Source organism: Ascaphus truei, chromosome 4, assembly GCF_040206685.1.
Source record: "Ascaphus truei isolate aAscTru1 chromosome 4, aAscTru1.hap1, whole genome shotgun sequence".
Classification (NCBI taxonomy): Eukaryota; Metazoa; Chordata; class Amphibia; order Anura; family Ascaphidae; genus Ascaphus; species Ascaphus truei.
Window position 1 is genome coordinate 79,380,252 of NC_134486.1, and position 12,878 is coordinate 79,393,129.

The 12,878-nt window shown below is 49.0% G+C and overlaps 1 protein-coding gene across 2 annotated transcripts in view; it reads right to left on the minus strand.

Annotated features, from left to right (window-relative positions):
* The window catches only part of PLEK (pleckstrin), a 121,959-nt gene that overhangs the window by 17,937 nt on the left and 91,144 nt on the right, over positions 1 to 12,878 (minus strand). The window lies entirely within an intron of this gene.

Sequence of the window (12,878 nt, forward strand, 5' to 3'; positions counted from 1 at the left end):
TCCCAACAATGCGGGGGAGGCCTGGCCTAGGGTTGCCAGGTGTCCAGTATTGAACAGGCAGCCCGGTATTTGGTTACTCTGTCCGGTAAAAAATGAGAGATAATACCGGACATGTATGTGTCTGGTATTATGTCTCTGGACTTAGTAACCAATCGTGGGATTTCCCCTGAGAAGGGATAGAGCAGGGCTGCTGGTGCTAGGGGGCTGGGCTGCTTCCTCCATCCTGATTGGCTGCTGCTGTGTAATGCAGCCAATCAGGAGAAGGTGGCAGGATCCGGGGGGGCGGGGGAGGGGGAGCGGGACAAAGAGCTGAGGAAAAGCATGTAGCAGGGAGAGGTGAGCATGTGTCCTGTGTGTTTGTTCTGTTTTGTCCTGGTGTGTGTGTGTGTATTTATTTGTACTTCTCCTGTTTTGTGTGTGTGTGTCGTCTCTGGTTTTCCTGTGGGGGCTATAATGACAGGGAGGGGGTGAGAGGATAAAGGGGGGGGGGTGAAAGAGGATGAAGGGAGGGGGGATGAGAGACAATGAAGGGAGGGGGGATGAGAGAGGATGAAGGTAGGGGGGATGAGAGAGGATAAAGGTGGGGGGAGAGAGGATGAAGGGAGGCGGGTAGAGAGATATTTATGGGAGAGGGGTGGGTGAGAGAAGATGAAGGGAGGGGGGATGAGAGAGGATGAAGGAAGGGGTGAGAGAGGATGAAGTGGGGTGAGAGAGAATGAGGGGGGTGAGAGAGGATGAAGGGGGTGAGAGGATGAAGGGGGATGAGAGAGGATGAAGGGGGATGAGAGAGGATGAAGGGGGGATGAGAGAGGATGAAGGTAGGGGGGAGAGAGGATGATGGTGGTGGGGAGAGAGGACGAAGGGAGGGGGATGAAAGCGGATGAAGGGAGGGGAGATGAGAGAGGATGAAGGTAGGGGGGATGAGAGAGGATGAAGATGGGGGGAGAGAGGATGAAGGGAGGAGGGGTGAGAGATAATTAAGGAGAGCGGTGGGTGAGAGAGGATGAAAGGAGGGGGGTGAGAGAGGATGAAGGAAGGGGTGAGAGAGGATGAAGGGGGGTGAGAGAGAATGGGGGGGTGAGAGAGGATGAGGGGGGGTGAGACGATAAGGGGTTGAGAGAGGATGAAGGGAGGGGGGATGAGAAAGGATGAAGGGAGGGGGGATGAGAGAGGATGAAGGGAGGGGGGATGAGAGAGGATGAAGGTGGGGGGGAGAGAGGATGAAGGGGGGGGGTGAGAGGGTGAAGGGGGGTAAGAGGATGAAGGGAGGGTGAGAGAGGATGATGGTGGTGGGGAGAGAGGATGAAGGGAGGGGGATGAAAGTGGATGAAGGGAGGGGGGATGAGAGAGGATGAAGGGAGGAGGGGTGAGAGATAATTAAGGAGAGGGGTGGGTGAGAGAGGATGAAGGGAGGGGGATGAGAGAGGATGAAGGTAGGGGTGAGAGAGGATGAAGGGGGTGAGCGAGAATAAGGGGGGTGAGAGGATGAGGGGGGGTGAGAGAGGATGAAGGGAGGGGGATGAGAGAGGATGAAGGGAGGGGGGGATGAGAGAGTATGAAGGTAGGGGGAGAGAAGATGATGGTGGGGGGGAAGAGGACAAAGGGAGGAGGGGTGAGAGATAATGAAGGGAGAGGGGTGGGTGAGAGAGGACGAAGGGAGGGGGGATGAGTGTCACAGTAACTTGTGATAGGATATAATATACACCAAATATCTGGGTTGAATTGAACACGATTTAGATATAATACATATAGTTTATTCCTTAAAGAAGGAGAACACACAAGATAATACAAATAACAGACAAGAAATAGCACTTACTTAAGGGTTGGACAATGAAGCAATCAGGTACAGGATTGGGAATTCATTCAGCAATACAGGTTCAAATGAAGACATCACGAAAGACAAAGAGTATAGGGCTTACACTCGTTTATATGGAGTTTCAGCCCCATATCCTAACCCTGGGCGCCTGAAAGTCTACCAGATTTGTATCTAGTCAGGAAACCAGTTTGTCTGTAGGTGTAAATTATGGCACTTACAGACCACTCAGGCTCTGCGTTTCTCCGCCCTATTGTACACAATCAGAGTGGTCAAGTCTTTGATCAGGGGGGCTGGTGTAGACAAAGAGTCATCCTCCTGAACATTAACATAAAGCAGAGCCAGTAACTTTCCCGGGCTTTTATACCAGCCTTGTAAAACAATATATTCTTTAATATCTACACATATTACAATAATCCGTTCTGTGGGCCTGAAGGGGCTGAAATTTGTCAGGTCTTCATGCCGGAGGACCCTTGCCATAGTGGCCAAATATCAACCTTCCACGACCCTCAGAACCGGAGATACAAAAAAAACAAGTTAAAATCCCCTATTAACTTTAATGCAGGATTCTCCGCTATATACTAAAAGAAATCACTACATTTCACTCTCCCATTGAAATCAATGGGCTCCGCCGCTATAGGCTTTCAATGGAGCAACTCCGCCATTGAAGTCAATGGGGAAATCACAATTTTCCCATTTGCCCATACACCGTCTGGTTTATCGGAGAGGGCTGGAAATGGCCATGCAGTCACGCCGGAGCAGTGACTACATGCGACCAAAATCCCAGCCCTCTGGTACTCACAGAACCGGAGATATGGGTTTTACCTTTACATACTTTCGGACTTAGCCGTTTCAAAGCCACACGGCTTTCCTCCATTACAATCAATATGGCCGGCACCTCCATAGGAAATGCATGGGCCGGCACCGCCATAGGATTCAATGGGACCTCTGCTACCATTAGCGTCAATGGCGTGACCCTCGTGGCGAGCGCGACCCTTTACGGGGGTCCTTAATTCTCGGACCCGGTGGTGGTCGACTGTGGGGGTTCCTAGGGTCTAGGGGCAAAAATAATTTTATTCCTCGGTGCCCTAGAACCTAAGCTTCCCACGCCAATTGTATTTGAACTTGAACTAGTGTGATCAAAAGCTCTTTTTTAGATATTGTATCCGCTTCTGAAGGGAGGGGGGTGAGAGAGGATGAAGGGAGGGGGTGAGAGAGGATGAGGGGAGGATGAGGGGAGGGGGTGAGAGGACAAGGGGGTGGGAGGGTGAGAGGATAAGGGGAGAGAGGATGAGTGGTGCAGTATTGCAAGCCATGTGCCTGTATGACTGCAGGTCAGTTATTTATAAATGATATGACCATAATGTCATTTGTTCTAAATTTCAATCCAAGCATGCACCAATTTGCATCAATTTGTACTATTTCATATTCTATTACCTAAAAAAAATCCTTGAAAGGGTGCTCCCTCCCAAGACTCCTCCCCAGAGTTTTTACGAAACAGAATATAAAGTGGTGCAAATTGGTGAATACTTGGAGTGAAATTTAGAAAAAAAAATACGTAATAGTCAGGTCAATTATAAATAACATTCTTGCTCACCAACGATTCTCGCGCATGTCGCACCTTTCACCATTGTGTCCAGTATTTTTGGACAAACCACCTGGCAACCCTACTGGCAGCTGCAGAGGGCTTGGCTGGGTTTGAAGTTGGGCACAGCAAGAGCTCGGGCCCAAACTTAGAGTCTGGCTGCCGGGACCTCTGCTTACTACGGGGCCCGGCCTCACTCCCCTGCCTGTGTACTGATCTGCGCCAGAAGTTGGGATTACATCAACCTGTTTTGCCCAGCTTCACAGACACTGAACCGGAGGACTTCTCCCACCACACAGGTACAATTATTGGAGTGTGATTGAGAATGAGAGAGAAGGGTGTGTGATTGAGTGTGAGAGAGAGGGGGGATTTTTGTGCGTGTGTATTGACTGTGTAAGAAGTTCCCTTAAATGGGCCTACCAAGCATCCTTCTGACAAGGCTATGGTTAATAGTTAATATCATCATACACCCACCTATCTTATAGTCATCCCTTCCCTGTTCCTCTTAGATTGTAAATTCCTTTGATGCTAGAGGTATTGTGGGCTTATATAATGGGGAGCCGGGGGTAGGCGAAAGAAGGGATTCTTTAGAGATAGGCACATAGTAACAATTGAAGGTGTGGAAGTGACATACCCGGGCAAACAGCATGCTGAACAAAGAAAGCATAAGACAACACAGTAAAATAACATAAATGCAATATACAAACAGGCTGGGCTGATTTGGAATGAAGTATGAGCTAGTGAAAATGATGGCAGAGTGAGAGGCTAGCATCTGTTTTTTCCAGCTAGAAAAGGAGCCTGGGATGTGTTTGATATTTGAAGTCGGAGATCAACTGCGATGGATTCAATAACCTGCTCCAGCAAGGCAGACTGAAAACCTGGACTAAAACTGCCACTCACACGCATGAAAAATACAAATAATAGTCTTCCAATTGCCAATTGTTATTATTTATATTTTTCAAGTAAAAAATATAGTTTCACTCTGTTTTATTCTGATAACAATGAATGCAATCACAGCCATAATAACACTTGGCACATCTACAGTAAGGGCCGGCATGATGGCGGCGCCATCTGTGCATATGCACCTGGACTCGCGCTCTTCCACGGTGTCAGGAATCGGCGTTCTCCGCGCTCCCCACACAGAGCACTCTCTTCTCACAGGGAGTCCCTGGACACACAACTCAACCCTACCTTACCGCTCTCCATGGCTCCCCGCCCCTGCGGCCATCGCGGGATCACTCCCCTGGCGCGCCCACGGCCTCCCGTGCGCACACCTGCACCCTTCTCTGGCGCGGTCCACGCGCGTACATGCGTTATGGAGCGCGCTCATTCTGCACACTCTTCTTCCTTTCCCCCGGACCTCAGGCTCCGCCCCGCACGCCGCACGGGCATACTCAGTTTAACAACAAGACTCACCTGGCTTGTTATGCCTGCACCAATCTGCAGTGTCTCCCTGCAGCTCTTCCTGTCCTGCCTCCGTTCCTGATTGGATCTCCCTGCTTTATCTAGCTCCTCTCTGCTCTCAGTCTTTGCTCGACATAGTCTCTGTATGGAAGTACTTCTGGATTCTCTCAGTGTTTTCACAGGTTCTGACGCGGCTTGTACGACTACCCCCTCTGGCTCTCGATCTCGGCACTCCTTGGACAACGCTCACTCTGGTAACCCCTTGAACACGGCTTGGACTATGACCTATCTCCGCTCTCCACTCCCTGACCTCGGCAAGGCATTCTTCACTCTATCTCTACAACCCGTACCGGCAAGTATTGTCTACCTTACTACACCTGGCCTGGCAACACTTTATACCACACTCTGGACACGCTCCCTTTGCTGCGGGTGCGTGTATTACCACTTCCCCCTTCAGCTCAGGGGACGGGTCTGGTCTGCGGGCAGCACCGGCGTAACATTATGTCGAGCCCACAAGACGCAGACCAGACCGAACTTCAACAGTTTCTCTCCAATCTGCTTCAGCAAAACCAGGCCATGGCGGATCAAATTGTGGCACTTACACGCCAGGTCGCAGTACTCTCAGACCGAGTACTGACCGCGACCTCGCCAGATGTAAGATGGACGTCCTCTTACCCCGTCCCACATCTCCTTAGAGACGGTCCCCTTGCTTCTGTCCTCACATCTGCACAAGGAGATCTTAGTTCTCGATGCCATTCACGCTCCTGGGATACTGTGACAGGGTAAATAAAAGCCACCAGCTATATGCCTGGCAGACATATGTTTAGTCTGCAGTGCAGCAGTGACTAGGTTAACTTCAGCTGGGAACCTCAGGACAATTAGTTGGATCCCAACTGCCTAATCAAGGTGTGTTAAAAACCCCAGGCTGTAGACACATGCTGTCTAGCTGTTTAGGAGAGAGGAGATTACAGATAGAAGGTCTGTCTATTGTATGCTATCGGAAGCAGGAAAATCCTCTGAAACTCTGGAGAGAGAACAGCTTGATACAAGGTCTGTTAGCAAAGTACATGGTTTATGAACTGTCTGTCTCCTGCATAGAAAAGAGTGGCTGCCTTATTTTAACTCTGTCTGCTAAAGAGAAACTGTTTCGTTTGCTGAAGAAAAAGACATTTTCTTTTGTTTTCTAATGAAAAGCTATTTTTGTTTTGTGTGCTGTATAAATTAAGGCTAAATAAATAAGCCTTATCCAAAGAACCTGCATGTGTAGTTGCATTTACCCTGCAACATATGGTGTCAGAGGTGCTGGAATTTTCAAAAGGCTCCTGCAGTTAAAGGGCCACACACACACACAAGAATGAAAAAAATGGAAGCATTTTTTAAAGAGTTTCTGTGCGAGCAGACCAGACAGCAGGGACAGTTAATGCAGGAGCAGACCAAACAGCAGGGACTGTTAATGCAGGAGCAGGCCCGGCTGCAAGCGGAGAGAGATGAAAGACTACAGGCAGCACAGGATGAGCGGACTGCCAACCTGCTGACCCATTTCCAAGGGTCTGCCAGTCCAGAACTTGCAAGCAGACCCCCGATATTCCTGAGGAAAATGGCTCAGAACGAGGATCCAGAGGCTTTTTTACTGACATTTGAAAGAGTTGCCGAAGCTCAGGGCTGGGCTACAGATCGCTGGGCAACTGCTTTGGCCCCGCTCCTCATATGAGAAGCCCAGGCCTCATATCAGGGCCTCCCAGCAGATCAGGCAATGGACTACCGACAAGTAAAAGCCGCCATACTGGATCGCTTAGGTCTGACCCCAGAGACCTACCGGCAGCAGTTCCGGAACATGAAGTACACTGCTAAGATGAGACCCCGGGTCCTCGCTCAGCGGTTATTGGACTTGTGTACGCGCTGGATACAACCCGAGGAGTGAACTAAGGAGGCAATTCTTGAGCAGGTGGTTTTGGAACAATATCTACAAATAATACCCTTTTCCGCACGCTCGTGGGTAAAACGCCACGCTGCTGAAACCCTAGCTTTTGCGGTCCGACTCGTGGAGAACTTCCTTGGGGCTGAGCAGCAGGCGAGTGTCCTGGACCCGATTCCACCTGCACTTGCGGACGCCCGAAGAGGGATGTCGGATCAACGGGGAACCTACGGCCCGTCCATACGCAACCGCCAAGTCCAACGGAAGGAGCAGTCGTTCCAGCAAGGACAGAGTCCAAATGCTGGTCCCCGTCGAGACCCTCGTCTCCTTCCTGATGTCGGCTCGTCGCAAAATGAGAGGAACTTCCGAGGACATCGCCCACAGGACCCACTAGATGCCTGGTCTCCAGTATCCGGTCCAGCGGAGCGCTGTCCACAGCCCCCTCCTGCGAGGTAACCCTCTCCATGTTCCGCCTGCGGAGAACAAGGCCACCGGTATGTGGACTGTCCACTGATGGATTGTTCATTCAGCAGGAACATCGCCTCGGCCTTCACTGGAGAAAATTACAAGCCCTGGCTACTTCCAGCCTTGATTGGGGGAAAAAACATCCAGGCCCTTGTAGATTCGGGCTCTGGGAAAACTCTGGTCCTCCAGGAACTGTTACCGCCTAACGTGTGTTCTTTTGACTCCCCATGGAGTATAGAATGTATACACGGCGATGTAAAACGCTATCCGACGGCCAAAATCCGGCTACAGGTAAAAGGTCAGGAGGCTTACCTTGAAGTAGGAGTCGCTCCTTGGCTCCCTGCCCCCGTTGTGCTTGGCCGGGACTGGCCTTTCTTTTCGGACCTAATGGCTCCAGTCTTTCACGAGGAGCCTCCTTCTATGGCTCAGGAGAAACCTGGCAAACTGTTCCTCTTCTCGGCAGACCTTTTTCCCAGTAGACACCGGGTTCAAAAGACTCGGAAGCAAAGACGCTCTGACAAACAGGACTGGTTGCAGAAATCTGGGTCTCAAGGTGACGATTCTAGTAGTCAGAGGTCACAAGTGATGGCTGGGGATGGCCAGAGGGAGGTTGATACGGGCCCTAGAGATTTACCAGACCTGTACCTCCCTGACCTTCGCCAGAAGCAAAGGGAAGACCCAGTCCTTGCTAGACAGTATGACAATGTGGTGAAAATTGATGAGCAGATTTTAAATGCATAGGGGGTGATAGTATTCCCCCATTTTGAGCTATCAAAGGATATCCTGCACAGGGTGAATAGGCAGACACAAACAGGGGAGGTCACCAGACAGATATTGGTTCTCAAGGCGTTTGTTAAATCTGTGTTCACTCTAGCCCATACTGTCCCATGGGGTGGTCACCTGGGCAGGGATAAAACATTGGACCGTATTTCGTCCCGTTTCTATTAGCCAGGGATGCATAGTGATATTGCTAAGTTATGTGCGGAGTGCCAGCTAACTAGTACAAAGGGACAAAAACCAGCCCCTTTGGTTCCTCTACCCTTGGTGTCAGTTCCCTTTGAGAGGATTGGGGTAGACTTGATAGGACCTCTAGAACCTTCTGCGAAAGGACACAGGTTTATTCTTGTAATAGTTGATTATGCAACAAGATATCCTGAGGCGTTCCCCCTGAGAACAGCAATGGCGAAGCAAGTAGCCAACAAGTTGTTGGAACTGTTCTCACGGGTTGGACTTCCCCAGGTTATGTTGACAGACCAAGGTACAAATTTTATGGCTAATCTGATGCAGGATGTTTTAAAGTTACTAGAGGTCAAGTCTGTTCGGACATCGGTCTACCATCCACAGACTGACGGATTGGTGGAAAGATTTAACCGAACTCTAAAAGGGATGCTGAGGAAATTTGTAGATTCAGAGAAGAGAGCCTGGGATGAACTTCTCCCTTTTCTGCTGTTTGCAGTGCGGGAAGTTCCCCAGGCCTCCACGGGATTCTCTCCATTTGAACTGCTCTATGGCCGCCAACCCCGGGGTATCGTAGATCTCCTAAAGGAGTCCTGGGAGGAACAGCGGTCCCCTTCTAAGAATACCCTGCAATATGTACTAGACCTTAGGAAGCGCCTAGATGTGGTCAGCCATTTTGCTAGGGAGAATCTTAGATCAGGACAGTCAGGAGAGACATTACAATCAGAATGCTCGCATGAGAGTGTTTCACCCGGGAGACCAGGTGATGTTATTGTTACCCAGTTGCGAGAGTAAACTCCTGGCCAAATGGCAGGGCCCATTCGAAGTACTCCGCCGTACGGGTGATGTGGATTACGAGATCGCTCAACCAGGGTCCAGGAAGGGTAAACAAATTTACCATGTGAACTTGCTGAAACCCTGGAAGATGCAGCGGTCTCTATTCATCCACCCGGTGGAGGAGGAAACGGATTTGGGTCCTCAGCCCCCACGGGAGAACATCATGGGTGACGATAAAATCCCAATGGGTAGACAGTTGTCCTCTGAACAAAAAGGGGACTTGTTAGAAATAATTACACAATTCCATGATGTTTTTTCTGATTTACCAGGGCAAACTAACTTAATTTCACATGCGATCGAGACAGCACCTGGGGTAAAAGTACGTTCCCGTCCTTATAGGTTGCCTGAAAGTCGTAGGGCTCTGGTAGAGAAGGAGGTACAAGAAATGTTACACTTAGGAGTGATTGAGGAATCATGCAGTGAGTGGTGTAGTCCACTAGTTATGGTCCCTAAACCCGATGGGAAGGTAAGATTTTGTGTGGACCTCCGAAAGGTCAATGCGGTATCCAAGTTTGACGCATATCCGATGCCAAGGGTGGATGAATTAATTGACGCCCTTGGTAACGCGGAATATATGTCCACGCTGGACTTGACAAAAGGATACTGGCAAATACACTTAGAGGAAAAGTCCAAGTGCAAAACAGCCTTTGCCACTCCCATGGGTTTATACCAGTTTGTGACAATGCCATTTGGACTGCATGGAGCCCCAGCCACATTTCAGAGACTCATGGATAAGGTACTGAGACCCCATAGGACTTATGCCACAGCCTACCTAGATGACATTGTCATTTATAGTAAACACTGGCGGGCCCATTTAAATAGGATGAAAGCGGTCCTCAAATCTCTAAGAGAGGCAGGGCTCACAGCCAATCCTAAGAAATGTGCCTTGGATAAGGCGGAAACCAAATACTTAGGGTATGCAGTGGGAGGTGGAAAAGTAAAGCCACTAGCCGACAAGGTAGTTGCCCTGAAAGAAGTTCCGACCCCCCAAACAAAAACGCAGGTACGCTCTCTGCTGGGTTTAGCAGGGTACTACCGGCGGTTCATCCCCAACTATTCGGAAGTGGCAGCCCCTTTAACGGACCTCACAAAAAAGTGTGCCGATACACAAGTGGTATGGTCAAGGGATTATCAGAGAGCCTTTGAAGACATAAAAAGGTGTCTATCAAAGGGTCCTGACCTTAGAAGCCCGGACTTCAACAGCCCTTTTATAGTGCAAACAGATGCATCAGAGATAGGGCTAGGGGCAGTGTTGTCACAACAGTTTGAGGGAGTTGAACACCCTATCCTTTTCCTGAGTAGGAAATTGTTCCCGAGGGAAAAAAACTACTCAGTGATTGAGAAGGAGTGCCTCGCAGTAAAGTGGGCAATCGAGGCTTTGAGGCATTACCTGGCAGGAGTCCATTTTACTTTGGTGACGGACCAAGCTCCACTGAAGTGGTAAAATAGTATGAAGGATTCCAATGCTAGATTAACTAGGTGGTATATGGCCCTCCAACCCTTCTCATTTGAGATTCAGCACAGGCCGGGAAAAGAGAACGCAAATGCTGACTTCTTTTCTAGAGAAGGGGTGGATGGTCGGGCTTCAGCCGTGCGTAGCCCCAGCCACACACTAACAGGGGAGGAATGTGACAGGGTAAATAAAAGCCACCAGCTATATGCCTGGCAGACATATGTTTAGTCTGCAGTGCAGCAGGGACTAGGTTAACTTGAGCTGGGAACCTCAGGACAATTAGTTGGATCCAAGCTGCCTAATCAAGGTCCTCAGCCTCCACGGGAGAACATCGGGAGTGACGATAAAATACCAATAGGTAAACAGTTGTCCTCTGAACAAGAAGGGGACTTGCTAGCAATAATTACACAATTCCATGATGTTTTTTCTGATTTACCAGGGCAACTTAATTTCACATGCGATCGAGACAGCACCTGGGGTAAAAGTACGCTCCCGTCCTTATAGGTTGCCTGAAAGTCGTAGGGCTCTGGTAGAGAAGGAGGTACAAGAAATGTTACACTTAGGAGTGATTGAGGAATCACTGTGTTAAAAACCCCAGGCTGTAGACACATGCTGTCTAGCTGTTCAGGAGAGAGGAGATTACAGATAGAAGGTCTGTCTATTGTATGCTATCGGAAGCAGGAAAATCCTCTGAAACTCTGGAGAGAGAACAGCTTGATACAAGGTCTGTTAGCAAAGTACATGGTTTATGAACTGTCTGTCTCCTGCATAGAAAAGAGTGGCTGCCTTATTTTAACTCTGTCTGCTAAAGAGAAACTGTTTTGTCTGCTGAAGAAAAAGACATTTTTCTTTTGTTTGCTGATGAAAAGCTATTTTTGTTTTGTGTGCCGTATAAATTAAGGCTAAATAAATAAGCCTTATCCAAAGAACCTGCGTGTGTAGTTGCATTTACCCTGCAACAGATACCCATCACCCTTGGTCTTCCTTGGCTACAGCTTAACAATCCTCTCATTGACTGTACTTCCTCTGCTCCCATCTCCTTGAGGCCGAGGTCAGGCGAGACTCATCAACTGCTGGCCAATACCTCTGTTCCCGAAGTTATTCTACCTTCTGTTTACCATCAATTCCGGGATGTTTTCAATAAGGTACAGTCAGACCTCTTGCCGCCACACAGGACTTACGATTGTCTGATCGATCTAGTTCCAGGTTACTCCCTACCCAAGTCCAAGACCTACCCCTTGTCGTTACCAGAATCTCACGCTATGGATGAATATATCCAGGAGAATCTCAAGAAAGGCTTTATTCGTCACTTCAATTCCCCAGCAGGGGCTGGGTTTTTCTTCGTCAAGAAAAAGGACGGGTCGTTGAGGCCTTGCATCGATTACAGGGGTTTGAACCACATAACTATTAAAAATCGTTACCCCCTTCCCCTTATTACCGAACTGTTCGATAAATTACAGGGGGCCAAGCATTTTTCCAAGTTGGATCTACGTGGTGCCTATAACCTGGTGCGCATAAGGAAGGGGGATGAATGGAAAACGGCCTCAACATGCATAGTGGACACTACAAGTATCTTGTAATGCCTTTATGCTCCCGCTGTCTTCCAGGATTTCATCAACGACGTCTTTTGTAAGGTACTCAATATCTTTGTAATAGTATACTTGGATGATATCCTGATTTTTTCCAAAGATCTCCAGGACCATATACGTCACACCTCCTACGTCCTTTCCCGTCTCCGTGAACACCATTTGTACGCCAAGCTGGAGAAATGCACCTTTCATCAGACCTCTACTCCGTTCCTCGAGTACATCATTTCCGAATAAGGTTTTATGATGGATTCCAGTAAACTTCAAGCAGTTACTGAGTGGCCAAGACCCAATTCTCTCAAGGCCATACAACGGTTTTTAGGGTTCGCTAATTACTATCGTAAGTTTATACTTAATTTTTCTACCTTTGTGGCACCTCTCACTGCGCTCACCAAGAATGGAGCTGATCCTTCTGCTTGGTCATATGAGGCCATCTCCGCCTTCGGGACACTCAAGGAAGCTTTTATATCTGCACCTATTCTCCGTCATCCCAACATTGAACTTCCCTTCGTCCTGGAGGTCGATGCTTCTGATTGCGGCGCTGGAGCCGTTCTTTCTCAGAGACCCACACCTCAAGGTAAGTTACATCCCTGTGCATATTTTTCCAAGAAATTCTCATCCGCCGAGAGGAACTATGACGTGGGTATCAGGGAACTTCTGGACGTGAAGATGGCTCTTCAAGAGTGGAGACACCTGCTGGAGGGGTCGAAAGAGCCGTTTACTATTCTCACGGACCACAAGAACCTTCTTTACATAGAAAACGCTCGACGCCTTGGTCCACGACAGGCTCGTTGGCTCTTTTTTTTTCCTCGATTCGATTTTCGCCTTTCCTATATCCCCGGGACCAAGAACGTAAAGGCAGA